Below are 13,484 nucleotides of genomic sequence, written 5' to 3'. Positions count from 1 at the left end.
AAGAAATGGTCTGATAGACATCTTCCTCCATGGCTGGAAGATCTGCTATAAAAGGCTAACCTATTTCAGTAATAAATGGCATTTTTGCAGTGCAGAAAATGCACCAAGAAAACCAGATCTCTCATATACCAGTGGACTGGAAGAATGATACAGACCATTGCTTTCTGAAAGCTCTACACAGAAAACACTTGTAAAATAAGGCAACTCTTTGGACTGAAGAAATTATACGCTTTACAAACCTGTAGAGACAGCAGCTCATGAATTAACAAAGCACCATCACCCACATGAGGGTAAAACAGATACGTGGATCACGCTTTGCCCAGCATATTGGAGAATGAATTCACTTTTATGAAACAACTTCAAGGAAAATGTCAACTGTCTCCAGCACTAAAAGAGTCAATTTCTCAAAATAGAAGGTCTGTCATTATTGCCATGAGATGTGAACACAAATTATACTGCCATTTTTACTAATTTGCAAGTAAAAACAGAGAGGCAAAATCTAACGCCATTCTGATCTTGTTTGGGGGTGTGAGGAGGAGGTATCAGCCCTTTTCTTTTACTTATGTAAAAGCAACCCTTCTTCTTTTTTTCTTCTCTTAGAAGAACTTCTCCATATAGTACTTGAATCTGCTCCAATAACAAGCTCTCAATTCATTTCAGAAATATATTCCAGCTCTTGAAGTTCAATTAACTGGGGGGAAGGGGGGAGGAATCCATCAGCACATTTTCCAACTATTAGAAACTTGTTTCTTGGCAAGCTGAGAACTTGGGCAACTGTGAACTTAAATAATTTTTTACCCTTAGCTCCAGTGGCGGTGAAATGCAATGATCTTACTTCCAGTTCAGCCTGTAGCAGCTGTAGCAGCTAAGTGACAGTAGAAATAGAACATGGAATGTGGTTAACATCAGGCATTTTGAAAACCTCCTCAGCACACCTTAACACATCAAGCAAGAAAAAGGTTAATGAAATATGCACAGATATTCACACTGCAAACAAAAGAAACTATTTTAAGCCTGATGCAAGTGTTGATGAACTTTCTCTAAGTAAGATTTTGTTAACTTACTTCCAGTGTATAGTTTTATTAATAATTAAAAACCGTAATGTCAAATGCCATTATTAGGAAGACAAATACATTTGCACCCAAAGACCTGAATCAATGAGATCTTGCAATACTTGATTCCAAAAGCATAAGTAAAAGATTTCTTATCTCCACACAGTTTTTAAATGCACCATGCCATCAAAAATAGTTTGCATCCTCTTCTTTCATATGAGAAAAGGGAAATCCCCTCCCAAGACACAGTACATAAGCAAGCTCTCCTCAAAGCTGTTCCTGTACTTGTGCCAACTTGAGGAATACACTGAAATGTATGTTTAGTAAAAAGAAAAGGAGAAATACTATATAACCCCATCTGAAGTATCCAATTAAAGTGGGAAAACATTAAAACTTTCAGAGTTCAAGAATATAGGAGACTAGAGGCTTAGGCATACTAAACACTTATTTTAGTTGTAACAGAGGCACTGTCAAGTGGCCACTAAGCAAATGTAATTCATACAAAATCCCAGAGTTAATTTAGTTGGTGTCCTTTTAGGAGTTCTTAGCCCAATTTAAATTTATCCTGTTTAGTTTATGTAAACTGTTTGGACAGTGAATCTCCCAGCTTGAATTTGGCAATGAAAACATGCTTTTACTGTGTAGAGCCTGAAGTATTTTCATTTCTATCTAATTAGTTAAAAATAAGTGTTTTGAAGGGAGATTTACACTAAACTAAAAACCAAGATTTTCACCAGTAACATTTATACCATATTTAAAGGAATGAAGAATATTTTTTTAAAAGTCTACTCCCAAGAGAAGTCAAATCTGTCTAGTACTAAAAAGATTACAGTAAATATATTATGCTTTATAGTAAGATTACATAAGCTACTTAGAAAAAGTGTACAAACCAAAGCCACCACAATACAAAGCATCAGCCACTGGTGGTGTGTTCCATTCAATTCACAGGCATACAACTACAGAATTCCCTATCCTCAGTACAGTAAGGGTCCCAGCATCTACTCCCTGACAAAGTACATGACCATGCTGACCTCACAGAATTTCAACAACAGAAGAAGAAAAAACAAACAAACAAACAAACAAAAACCTCCAAGACTTCAGTTCTTCTTCTGGATATAATCCAAGTTAGTTTTTGAAGTGATAAATATTTTTCGCCCTCAAAATATCTTCTCACAATGTGTCACATACTCTGCACAAAAATCTGCAAGAGACCACTGAGGACTGCCAGCAAAAGACCACTGAGGAGCAAAGGACTGCTGTGTCATTAGAGGCTCTAATGCATTTAAATTCCACACACAAATGAAGCCAAAAGCTTGACAAGCCCTCAATTAACACCAGCCAATTAACTTATACATAGCAACTCAAGACAACAGTCTCTAGTCCTCTGCACTGCCTTCCCAGGGTCTCAGTCCCATGTCCTGCTAGGGGTTTAACCTTTTTTTTCCTGTAGTAAGGAAAAACAGCTTCCAAAACCTAGCTCAGAAGAACCATAAAATCTTAATATTCCCTCAAGAAAGTTATCTTAAAGAGAAATAGAAACAGAAGTTTTGAGTGGTGGGAGTTTTACAGCACCTTTAGAGTTACTGTCCAATCCAATTTCATGTCATCCCTACACAACAGGTAACAAGCCATCATTTCAGTAAAATAGCCATGCACATTTTCCCTGCAGCAAACCAGGAAATTCTTTCTAGATCTGGCAGTGAGACCACACCAGAGAGATGTCAATCTGCCAAGGACACCTTCACTAGGAATAAAACAAGTACCTACGCTCATGCCTGTAACCACAATACTGAGCTTCAACAGCTCTACTGAAAAGAGTAGAAAACTCAGATAAGACTTTTTACAGGTGGAAGGAAGAAAGGAATCAACATTTGCTAAAAGCTTGGCTTCCAGCAAAGCTACACCTACACTGAGCTGCTCTTTCAACAAGTAACTTACGTCAGCATGCTTTTCAACACTCATGGGTTATTTGGCATCAGTATGTAAACCAGTTACAATCAAACGTACCTTAATTAAAAATCCTCACCTTTGTAATACATAATTTAATTCACTGGAAAGCACTAACCGATTTATTAACCAGCTTCTAAACACTCACATATGAAATTGCAAGTATCAGCTTTCACACAATAAACTCGTGGCACCATTTAACCAATCAGGCAGCAGAAGTAAAAATGTAAGAAGCTCCAGATACGTCAACAAAGTGTCAGCAGCCATAAACACACCATTTTGTATATATGCAGTGTATGTTTTTATACACACACATATATATTTATAAAAATGTATAAATACTATATAGTGTACACAGTAGTAAGAAAAGATAATATGAGAAAAAATGTAAAGAAGCATTTGTCTTTGACAATGTCTAGATGGCAGACCTATAATCACACCCAGACTGTGCAAAAAACCTGGTTTCCAAAAGTGAGCAGCAGACCTACGAAGGAGATGCACAAGATTAGAACTACGGAATACATGTGGCTGGAAGGGAGCAGAAGAGCAGAGCCTGCTCTGCTCTAGTTCAAAATGGGACAAAGGCATTCAACCAGATTGCTCAGGACTCGGGCTATAATCCTTATTACATTTGTGGAGCATTTCAAACAAGACAAACTAGAACAACATTATGACAAACGTGCTTCACATGCAGGATCCAGAGGAAAAAAAAAAAACCCCAACAAAAAAAAACCCACAACAAAAAACCCTGTATCACATTTAAAGCCAAATCAGCAATGACAAGAAAACAATTCACACAAAACCCAAACCAAATCAATGAATTGAAGAGTGCAAGGATGACCAGATAAAAATTCAACAGTCGCAAGGGAGCTTCTGTACTGAACACTCATATTCACAGACAGCACATTCAACTGCCTGAAGTTTGCTAGTTTTTTACTGGTTGGATTTTTTTAGTTGCTGGCACTGCCTCCCAATATCAAACCAACCTACTATAATATGCCTATACTAACAAAACTGAAGCATACGAAAGTACTTCTAAGTTTCATACTATTTCATCCTCTTTAACTGCTTGTCTAATGGCACACAATTAGTTTTGAAAAAAATCTCTAAAGGAAAATCAAGGTTTTTTTCTCTGCAGTGAGCTGGAGTCTCAGCTATTTTCTGCAGCATCATGCTGGCTGATTAGCTTCTTTTTTTGCACTCAGATAAGACCTCAGTAGTCAACTGAGAACCCCTTGAAACCTGCAAATCAAGATGCAGAAATCACTGTTCTGAAAGCCCTGTGCTTTCTTACTTTCTCCTGTTTAAATGAGGTCACTACACAAAAAACGTTCCTGAAGGAGAAGCTAGGGTCCAGATGAGCTGAAAAATCAAACAAGATCAACTGAGATTGTGAGAGGCTTTCTCTGGTGTTCCCCTATTGCTTCTGAAGACCTTGCAGCTCAATCCATCTGAAAAAGCCACAACAGAAACGGATAACTGGAAATTCTGCAAGCAAGATTTTATAAAGCCTGTGTTTTCTACAGGCCCAAGAAAAATAATCTGCCTTCAGTATTTTCATGTTCTTCTATCAGAAAAAAAGAAAAAAAAAATTATGCTCTAAAATAACTTCATCAATAACCAGAACAACGACTGTGCTGAGGGACTACAGACAACTAAATTCATAGGTACAGTAAGCAAAAGGCATTGACAAAGTTTCTTTTCAAGAGAACAGATGTTATTTTCCAAGACATATGGTATTTATTTTTATACATTAGTCATACAATAATACTACAGGCCTAATTTTTCTTTAAAATAGCACAGTATTTTATGTTGAGGTGTATTGCTGATATTAATTTTGTACAGTTTACCACTTATTTTTGCAGTTACAAAATGTCTGACTGCATTTCTCAAATCATGAACATAGTATACACAGAAAGGAGCATTCAGTATACATACAGGTGTGTAGAGCACCTTTTAAAAAAAAAACAAGTCTTGACAAAAACTACTACTGAATTTAGAGAAGGGAAAAAAAAGTCAAATGCAAACATATGCCAATTTTTGAGTATCTCTTATCTTTTCAATCAACCTCCCCAAAAATCTCATTATACATGAAATAGCAACAAATAACTGCTTTGGATTGCTGCAATGACTGTCAGGCCAGTACAGTGTAGGCAAAAAGGCACTTAATAATATCAGCAACAGATTCCATCTGAACTGTAATGTATCTTTGTTGACTTCATCTAAGCGAAAAGTGCTCCAAGACCCTACAGTTTTTAATATTTCATTTTTTAATATGAGAAAATGTGATGGACCATATCCCCTTTTTCAATTTATGCAGCTTGTTATTCAAATCTACACATTATTCTTGCTGTAATTTCAAGGACATTTATTTATTTATTATAATGAATATTAACTCTCAAGTTAATTCAAAAGATTCTATGGATGAGGGTGTTTCAGTGTTGTCTATGTAAATTTTGTGTAAGTTCTTTCATGTCTTAATCTTTGTTATTTCCCCTCCTCTTTCTGCAACATATTTTCCATTTAAAGTTCTTCAGGGCTCTACTATATGAAAACTTCCATGTAGAATCAAAAATAATGATGGGAAAAGATTATCTATTCCTTAAAGGGAAAATAAAAATAAATGGCCTCCTAAAAAGCCCTTATCCCAAATCAAGGCAGAAAATCTAATAAAAATTTATGAACCTTGCAGACACAGAAAACAGAGTTTGTTGGTTTGTGAAAGCAGCTCTTGCAGGGGTCAGCCCACTCAGAGAGAAGACAACAGAACTTGGCTGAAGCCTCACCATTAAGAAATGGTCTCTATCATGGTGAGCTCAGCATGTGTTTAAAAAACACCCTAATATTATTTTACGGTGTTTGAGCATGGATTTGTTGTTATCCTTACTGTCATAGAAGCCTGTGAAGTACACCACAGGCTTTGCATTCACAGAACGTCATTGAAGAGAAAATCAAAACTAACAAAAATACAAGTGTCCACAAATATTTGCAAGACAATACTTAAATGTTTCAGGATACAACCAGATGCTCAATTCTAGCTGCTCCTGATCCAGATAGAGTTGTCTGCAAATCCAAGTATCCACAGCTGATCATAAATTCCTATTTCTACCACCTCTACTACTCCAGGGTCAAAAAACAGTTCTAGTTTAAAAGTTTTTACACTAATTTATTTGTTTACGTATAACTTTTTTTCAAGAAGAAATCCCCACACCCTTACTTAGCTTTCTTCTTTGAAATTACATACTACCTCCAAAAACCTTTGCAATAAACCTACTATACTCTTTTTTCAGTCCAGAAGATTTTACACAATGAGGATAGAGAGCAGATATTTTTTTTTTTTTCTCAAAAAAATTCTGCTCTCCCTTCAGGCCACCATCACAGCAGGCTCAAGGGGACACTGAGGAGTAGCTTTGCCATCTGGATCCCAGGCTGACAAATTATTAATGCTCTTTCACAAACAATGACTCCAAGCCAAGACAACAAACCTTTTACAGAATCCTGCCACTGTTTTCTCTTGCTAGATGACAATTCCAGTACAATGTTAGCAAAGACAATTCACAGATCAAGTTACCTAGATTACATGGATTCTCACACACCTCCTCTTACCCTAGTCTAGGTTAATATTTTAAGATTTCACACTACAAATTCAAGATTGTCTTCCAGCTCTGTATCTAGCAGAGGTGACTAAGTCTCTCCTGCATCACTAACAGATTAGCAGCATGACAATTTTTTTCATAGCACAGCAATTACAATGGTAAACGTTTAACCTGTTGTGTAAACAAAAATTCACTGCTTGTGTTCCAATGCAACAGTGATTAGCTTGAACAAAGATTGAGTAAGACAGAAGGTCTTTTAAAAAGCAGTAAATGCACTTAGTTTTTTTAACTGCTGCAAATGTGTTTGCCATGTCACAGGCTTAAATCTGGGTATATCATTACCCTGTACTGTTTAATTCAATGCCTACAGATACTAAATATAGACCATTAAGTTACAGTGATGAGGGAACTGAAACAAGCAAAAAAAAAGCATAACAATTGATCAGCATCCCCACAAAAATATACAAGAACACCTCTCCAATGTCATTATCCATCTCTCCCTTCCTAATGTAAAGAGTAACATTCTTCTAATACTTGAGGTAGAATATTCCTATGTTAAGTTCAATATTTAAGACTTGTAGGATGATATAAGTACACTGAAACATTATGAATCATCCTGAGAAAATAAATATAACATTTAGTTTTCTTAAAACCCTATAGCATTCAAAAAAGTAGACAATTCTCTTTTCTTAATTTAACCATATGAAAGATCTGTACTGGGACCCCCATCCATTCAGATTAAAAAAACCCCAAAACTAAACCAACCAACCAAAAAAATCCAATACAAAGCTATTAAGGTGCAGCCAAAGTTCCTGAAAATCATCTAAGAAAAATTAAATTTACTCTACTCTTCAGCTAATTAAGTATACCCTCTAATAAACAAAGGAAGTCAGTACAAATAAGCCAGTTGCATGGCCAGGAAGTTTATGGAATTAAGTTCAAGAAGTTCTAGCACACGACGAACAAGTCAATAAATTTAATTATTTCCAAGTGGAAACATACTAAAACCCCATAAAACATATGCTACCAAAAAAGCCTGTACAGCATGGAAAGACTCTTCTGTCATTCTACTCTGGGTTCCCATCTTGATAGCTCAATCAGGATTTTCCAAGAATGTACAACACTCATGGCTACAACCAGTTTCAAGAAGAGTAAAAAGCTCAAACATGAAATGAAATGCTAAAAACTAAACTACCTAAAATAAGATACTAGACACTAAAAGATATTTTAAACATTGTATGCACTCAAGTCACACACCTTTCCAAGCAGAATACAAAATCAGAGAGAGCTGTACCAAGCACTTGTACCCTACAGTGAACAAGACATGAGAAAGCAAACAACTTTCATTTCCTATCGGTGTTCAAACACTGCAAATACTGTTTTCTTTATGATTTCGTTCACTCTGCACAATGTATAATGCTCCTTTAATAATCAGTTACTCCATATTTCATTTTTTTAAACTCCTGTTTATTGTGAGTATGCAATCAAATGATTTTTGCAATCATACCATCAAATACAGGCCACAAATTAAGAAGACTCAGGCATCCCAATTTTTTTCTCTCCTGTTTCAACACAGGAATATTTTTAACAGTTTGCCTATGTGGACACATTCACACCTCTATGTAGGTTCTCCAGGTGGTGTGTATGGACTGGAGGAGCAGATTAACTCATTCTGCATGATGCCTGTAGATAGTTCCAAAGCCAGTCAGAACCACGACTGCCTCAGACCTATCCCTGTCATTCAAACATTGCTCCCACTGAAATCTCAGCTTTCTCAAGAAGTTTGTCAGTAGTGTCCAGCAGAAGGATTGCCCAAAGGCAATGGCATCAAACTGAAAAATAGGAGGTTCCCACTGAATACCAGGAAACATTTTCCCACTGTGAGGGTGACTGAGCCCTAGCAAGGGTTTCTCCACAGGGGATGCAGAGTATTCACCCTTGAAGATACCCGAAAGTCACGTGGACATGGATCTGAGCAGCTGACTCTAGGTGTCTCTGCTGGAGCAGGAGGGTTGGACTGGATCACCTGAAGAACCCCCTTCCAACCTCAACCACTCTGATTCTGGGATCAGATCCCTAGAAAGGAGTAAGAGACATACCTTGCCACCAAGCCTCACAGCAGAGAAAGAAGAAGAAACACCCTTTCAAAAACCTGGCATTACAGCAGACTCCCTTTGCTCTCAGCTTTGGTCTCTCATATTCCCTTCTCAATAATTGATCTTTACCTTGCCCTCAAATACCATCTCTTCTTCCCCTTCCCACACCATTATCCCATATCTTAAGCCCAGTCACTATAAGAAGTTAAATCAATTTCCTACTGCCTTCAAGCTTTTCATCTTTGGATCCTGGTAACTTCTAAATTCCAAACAGCAATAAGCACATTCAAACAGGAATTTTTTATATTTTTTTAAGTGTATGAAAGCTGGACAAGTTCTTATCATTTGTGAAATCTTGAGCATAACCATGAGAAGGTGACTCTTCCATCCCTTATTAGATATTCTAACAGTACTTTAAAAGAAAACTTTGATTTCTTACTTCTGAAGTAGCTTCTTTCTCAACATTTAACTGTTTTGGCTGGAACTAAATAAGAGTCAGAACCAAACCACATGAAAATCCATAAACTAATCAGGCTGAGGTGGTCATTCAGTATCAGGAGGGTGGAGGGAAGAAAAAAAAAATAGCCCAGATGCATTTGGCAAAAGTTATAAGCAATTTAAAAGTAGGATCCAAAGGGGAAGCTTTGCAAACCTTAGAGAGATCCAGACCTGTGGACTAAAAAAAAAAAAAACCCAACCCAATGAACACAAAAACATCCACAGATACCAAGACCAAATGTTTCAATTTATTCTTTTTGTGTCTTTGTTAAATAAACATCACTTTATTTAAATAAGCTTAGAAACTCCCATATATATATCAACATCTATTCTAAACCAATAGATCTCACTTTTTATCTCCAGATCCATATATATCACAGAATATGAGTATGGTTACAGTATTCACTTGTCAAATTTACAAGTTTCAAGCTGACAACCATGATATTCATGAAGGCTTCGTACCATTTAGAGCAGAGATCCGAGACAAACAGAAAGGGATGGATTCAGTATAATATATATAGTGTGGAACTGGTGTCACTCTTCCTTTCAGAAACGAATAAAACTGGCACTGCAAGATAAACAAAAGACTGCTTAAAATGTATATGCCTTGATCTCTAAAATAATTTTTAAAAAAGATTTAAAATGAGCCTAAGGATTGCAGGCAGTGGTCTTGAAAAAAACCAAAAAAATCTAAAAAACCCCATACCTTTGCACAAACACTGAACCAGGATCTAAGGGTTTTTTTGGATTTTTGTTGTTTGTGGGGTTTGGGCTTGTTTTGGTTTTTTTTGTAAATTCCTTAAACTGTTGTCTGTCCACAAGTTTAAGGCCGTATCAAGAAACTCATTTCAGTTACCCAAGATTTCTTTCCTGCAAAATACTACTTCTTCAGAAGTTTCACTCAGTGAAATAACAGAAAGCAGATTAAATCAAAAGATCAGTTCATGCAATATCATGAATATACTAGACTTTTGCCGAATTTAATAAAGAAGAGAGATCTGCAATCAAGAACAGATGACTTGCTTCTAGTGAAACAGGAAAGACTGATATAAAGGAGAACTGTAACCAAACAAAAGCCCAACAAAAGAAAAAAAGAGAGAAAGACAATGAGCCACAAAATGACAGGCAATTACCCAAGGAAAGTGTTTCAAATCTTACATGTGGGGGGGGGGAACCACTCCCTTTTGAAGTACTGCAATTCATTAGGTATTGCATGGGTGTAATTTCTTTACCACAAAACTTAGATCAGCAAACTGATACAGACTTAGAACAGATGTGAATGTAATTTAACTTGAAGACTGCCAGTTGCTTACTTAGTAGGACATTTTCAGGATTAGCTGAAGGGAGCAGAAGTTTCATTAGTAAAATTGGTATTGGGATAAGCCCCCACAAACCCTAGCCTCTTATATCCACTTTTATCACAGATTCTTGGGCTTTCTAAAATGTTTTACATTAATGGGGTTTTCTTCTGTCACAAGAAAAATAAAACTACAGTTTGAGAAGATACACTTAATATTGTTTTGTACTAAGTAGAAACTCAGCACATTCTCCCACCAGAGCCTTCAAAATTCATTTCTGGGCGATGCTATGTTGCCTTTCATGACCCTGAAAAGCAGTAATGAATTCTGTTTCATGGATTAACACTGCAGATTAATATGGATAATTGGATTTTTATATCTGCCAAGAAAATGTGATTCAGTGTTCATCCACAATACTTATTTGTCTTAAGGTTTACCATCACTCACTGTATCAGCATGATGAGTAGGGATCACGTAAGAGTATCCCTACAGCAAATGAAGAAAGCAAAAGAAATGCGTAATTGTGACTACACATTTTCCTAATAAAATTTAGAAATTCTGCTTGTAATTATGTAATTTAAAGTTATCAGATTCAATTTTGGAACTACCTTTGTGTTCCTGTGAAGAGGGAAATGCTACGCAACCATTTAAAGAATGGTATTTGCGACTGGCATCCTCAGCTGTTAAATATTGTTTAAATATAGATCATGGAACCTGTTTAGCAGCTTAGTTGAATTTAAACTTGAAATGTAAGCCTTGGAAAAAAGCAAAAGATACTTGATCATCTACACCAGTTAAATGCTGGCCATACTGTTTTTCATTAATCCAGATTTCAGTAAAATCCTGAGTTATATTTGTAGCTCAAACTGTACTGCACTGGTGTCTCTCTCAGTTCCTATCTCCTTGGGCCACTACAACTTGATAGGCAAATCAGCTTGCATCAGAGCATACAAGGAAACTGGCACTATGACTGCATTCCATCCAGTTATTAGTTTTCATAGAAGATTCCTCAGCACTCGTATTTTTCTCTACACTGCTTTATCCCGAAAAAAAATTTTAAAATTGAGGGATCCAAATAATCACCTATCTTCTTCAAAATAACTACAAATTGTCCCTCTCTGGCATGACATACACCTTTAACCCCCAGCATATAATAATAACCAATCACCTCAAAGACTTCAGTACTGTACTCACTAATTCTACAGGTCAAACTACAAACTTCACAGGGAAGACATTAAGGTCTTATTAACTTGGATAGCATTCATTTTAAGAAAGCAAACCAAAGTTAAAAGGCTTATGTTTCTACCACACGTGCTGAGCTTGTCTATACAGAGCAAAAATAATGAACTTTATGATAGACACAATATTATTCCCTGCAGCAACTCTAGCACAGTCTCTCTTAAATCTAGTTCATTGCTTCTATATATAGTATTTTTACTGTATTAAATCCCCTTCCATATAATCCCGTTCCATATATCTTTTCACTCCACTTTAGCAATTAAACAGCAGAGTATTGCATGAATAAATGAACATCTCAACCACTGCAGTCAGAATCCTATGAATTACTTCTTTCTGTACCAACAGCAACAACTGATAAACAGAACACTGTACTACCCCACACAAATAGTGATCACCTTAAATACACTGTTTGTAGAAACAGACATTATGCCTTGCATGTCTGCCTCAGTAATTACAAGAAAATTTCAATAACAGCGTAAGAGTTCTTGGACCAATTGCTATAGCAATAGGAGGAGATCATAAAAAAATGTCCAACTGAGTGTGAAGAATTTTTCTCGTGTTCCCTTCATGCTACTAGGTTTGTGTGCACTTTGGAAGTACAGGAGAAACAGCCAAGAAGGTCAACCAGTAAAAAACCTGCTATTTAGAAACCCCACAATTCCAGCAGTGGCTGTAAAGTCCTGTGATAAAAGGCAAGACACTTGCAGAAGGCTACAGAGGTTTCCTAGTTACTTGGACAAGCTCCACCAGCACCCGCAAACTAAGGACATTCCATAAGGTCAAATAGGAGCAACCAAGAAACAGCCAATTCCCCACTGTCGGAATAACACCGGGACTACCATGCTCCCTCCCCTTGCAGTTTTACCAACAGTAGAATGGTACTGGCAAGACATGAAAAATCCTGACAGCTTCAGATTAATGGGAGTTCCCAAATTCCCCTTTTCTTCTAAGGTCACAAATTGGGAAAAGGTATTTATTTCTTCAATGTGGTTGACAACCCACCTGATCACCATGGCAATCTCACAAAAAATAACATGGCTTGTTCATGACTAGAATCTTTAGCAACTCACATGTCTGAGATGGAAAACCAGCACGAAGAGTGTGCTGTCATGGACTCTCATTCTCTTTCATCATCATGATCAAATCAATAAGATTCTGATGTTCTTCTTTTCATTTTGTTAATTCAGAAGACTAATCCACGGAAATTGAACATAAGCAGAAGATTACCAATGAATTAGAGAGGAACTGCTTAAGAGATAATTAACCAATTGCAGGCTGAACAATGCATTCATGAGACTGAAAAGGATACGGTAGTGTGCTTGATCAGATTAGGAACTGCTGAGCAACATTGTTTGTAACTGGAGGAGCAACATCTGTGAACCTCACTGAGGGCCGAGGGAGAAAAAAAATGCTCAACATTCTCCTCAGTTATCCAAAGCACTTGCAGAATCCAAACAAAATTAGCAGGGTTCATCTCAAGCTGTAGAACAGAAATTTTCTTTTCCTTAAAATTTGAAAACCAAATGAAGTATAGCAACCAGTTCAGTAATGTACAGATGCAGATAACTTTTCAAGGTCATTTGAAGAGAGTTATGGGATTTTGTGAAGTATTCAAATACATGACTAAATACCTTGAACCTTCACTTCTAAAAATACTTAGTAAAGATCCAAAACATAATAATTTTTTTTTTTTTTAAGATTGCTCTAAGAATCAAAATAGTCAAAGTTTTGAATCAAAAACCTGAGAGGCAGTATGAA

General features: G+C 36.5%; 1 protein-coding gene across 10 annotated transcripts in view; it reads right to left on the bottom strand.

Moving 5' to 3' along the window:
• CDKL5 (cyclin dependent kinase like 5) overlaps nt 1-13,484 on the bottom strand; it is a 131,441-nt gene that overhangs the window by 96,468 nt on the left and 21,489 nt on the right. The window contains exon 1 of one of the 10 annotated variants that reach the window (XM_010394459.4): nt 9,652-9,674. The exons of the other annotated variants lie outside the window; for them this stretch is intronic. The gene's annotated coding sequence lies outside the window, so the exon portion shown is untranslated. Of the gene's footprint in view, nt 1-9,651; nt 9,675-13,484 lie in introns of those variants that run through there. 10 annotated transcript variants of the gene reach the window in all.

This window comes from Corvus cornix, chromosome 1, assembly GCF_000738735.6.
Source record: "Corvus cornix cornix isolate S_Up_H32 chromosome 1, ASM73873v5, whole genome shotgun sequence".
NCBI lineage: Eukaryota > Metazoa > Chordata > Aves > Passeriformes > Corvidae > Corvus > Corvus cornix.
The sequence above is the reverse complement of the archived record's forward strand: the minus strand, read 5'-3'. Positions and strand labels throughout refer to the sequence as shown.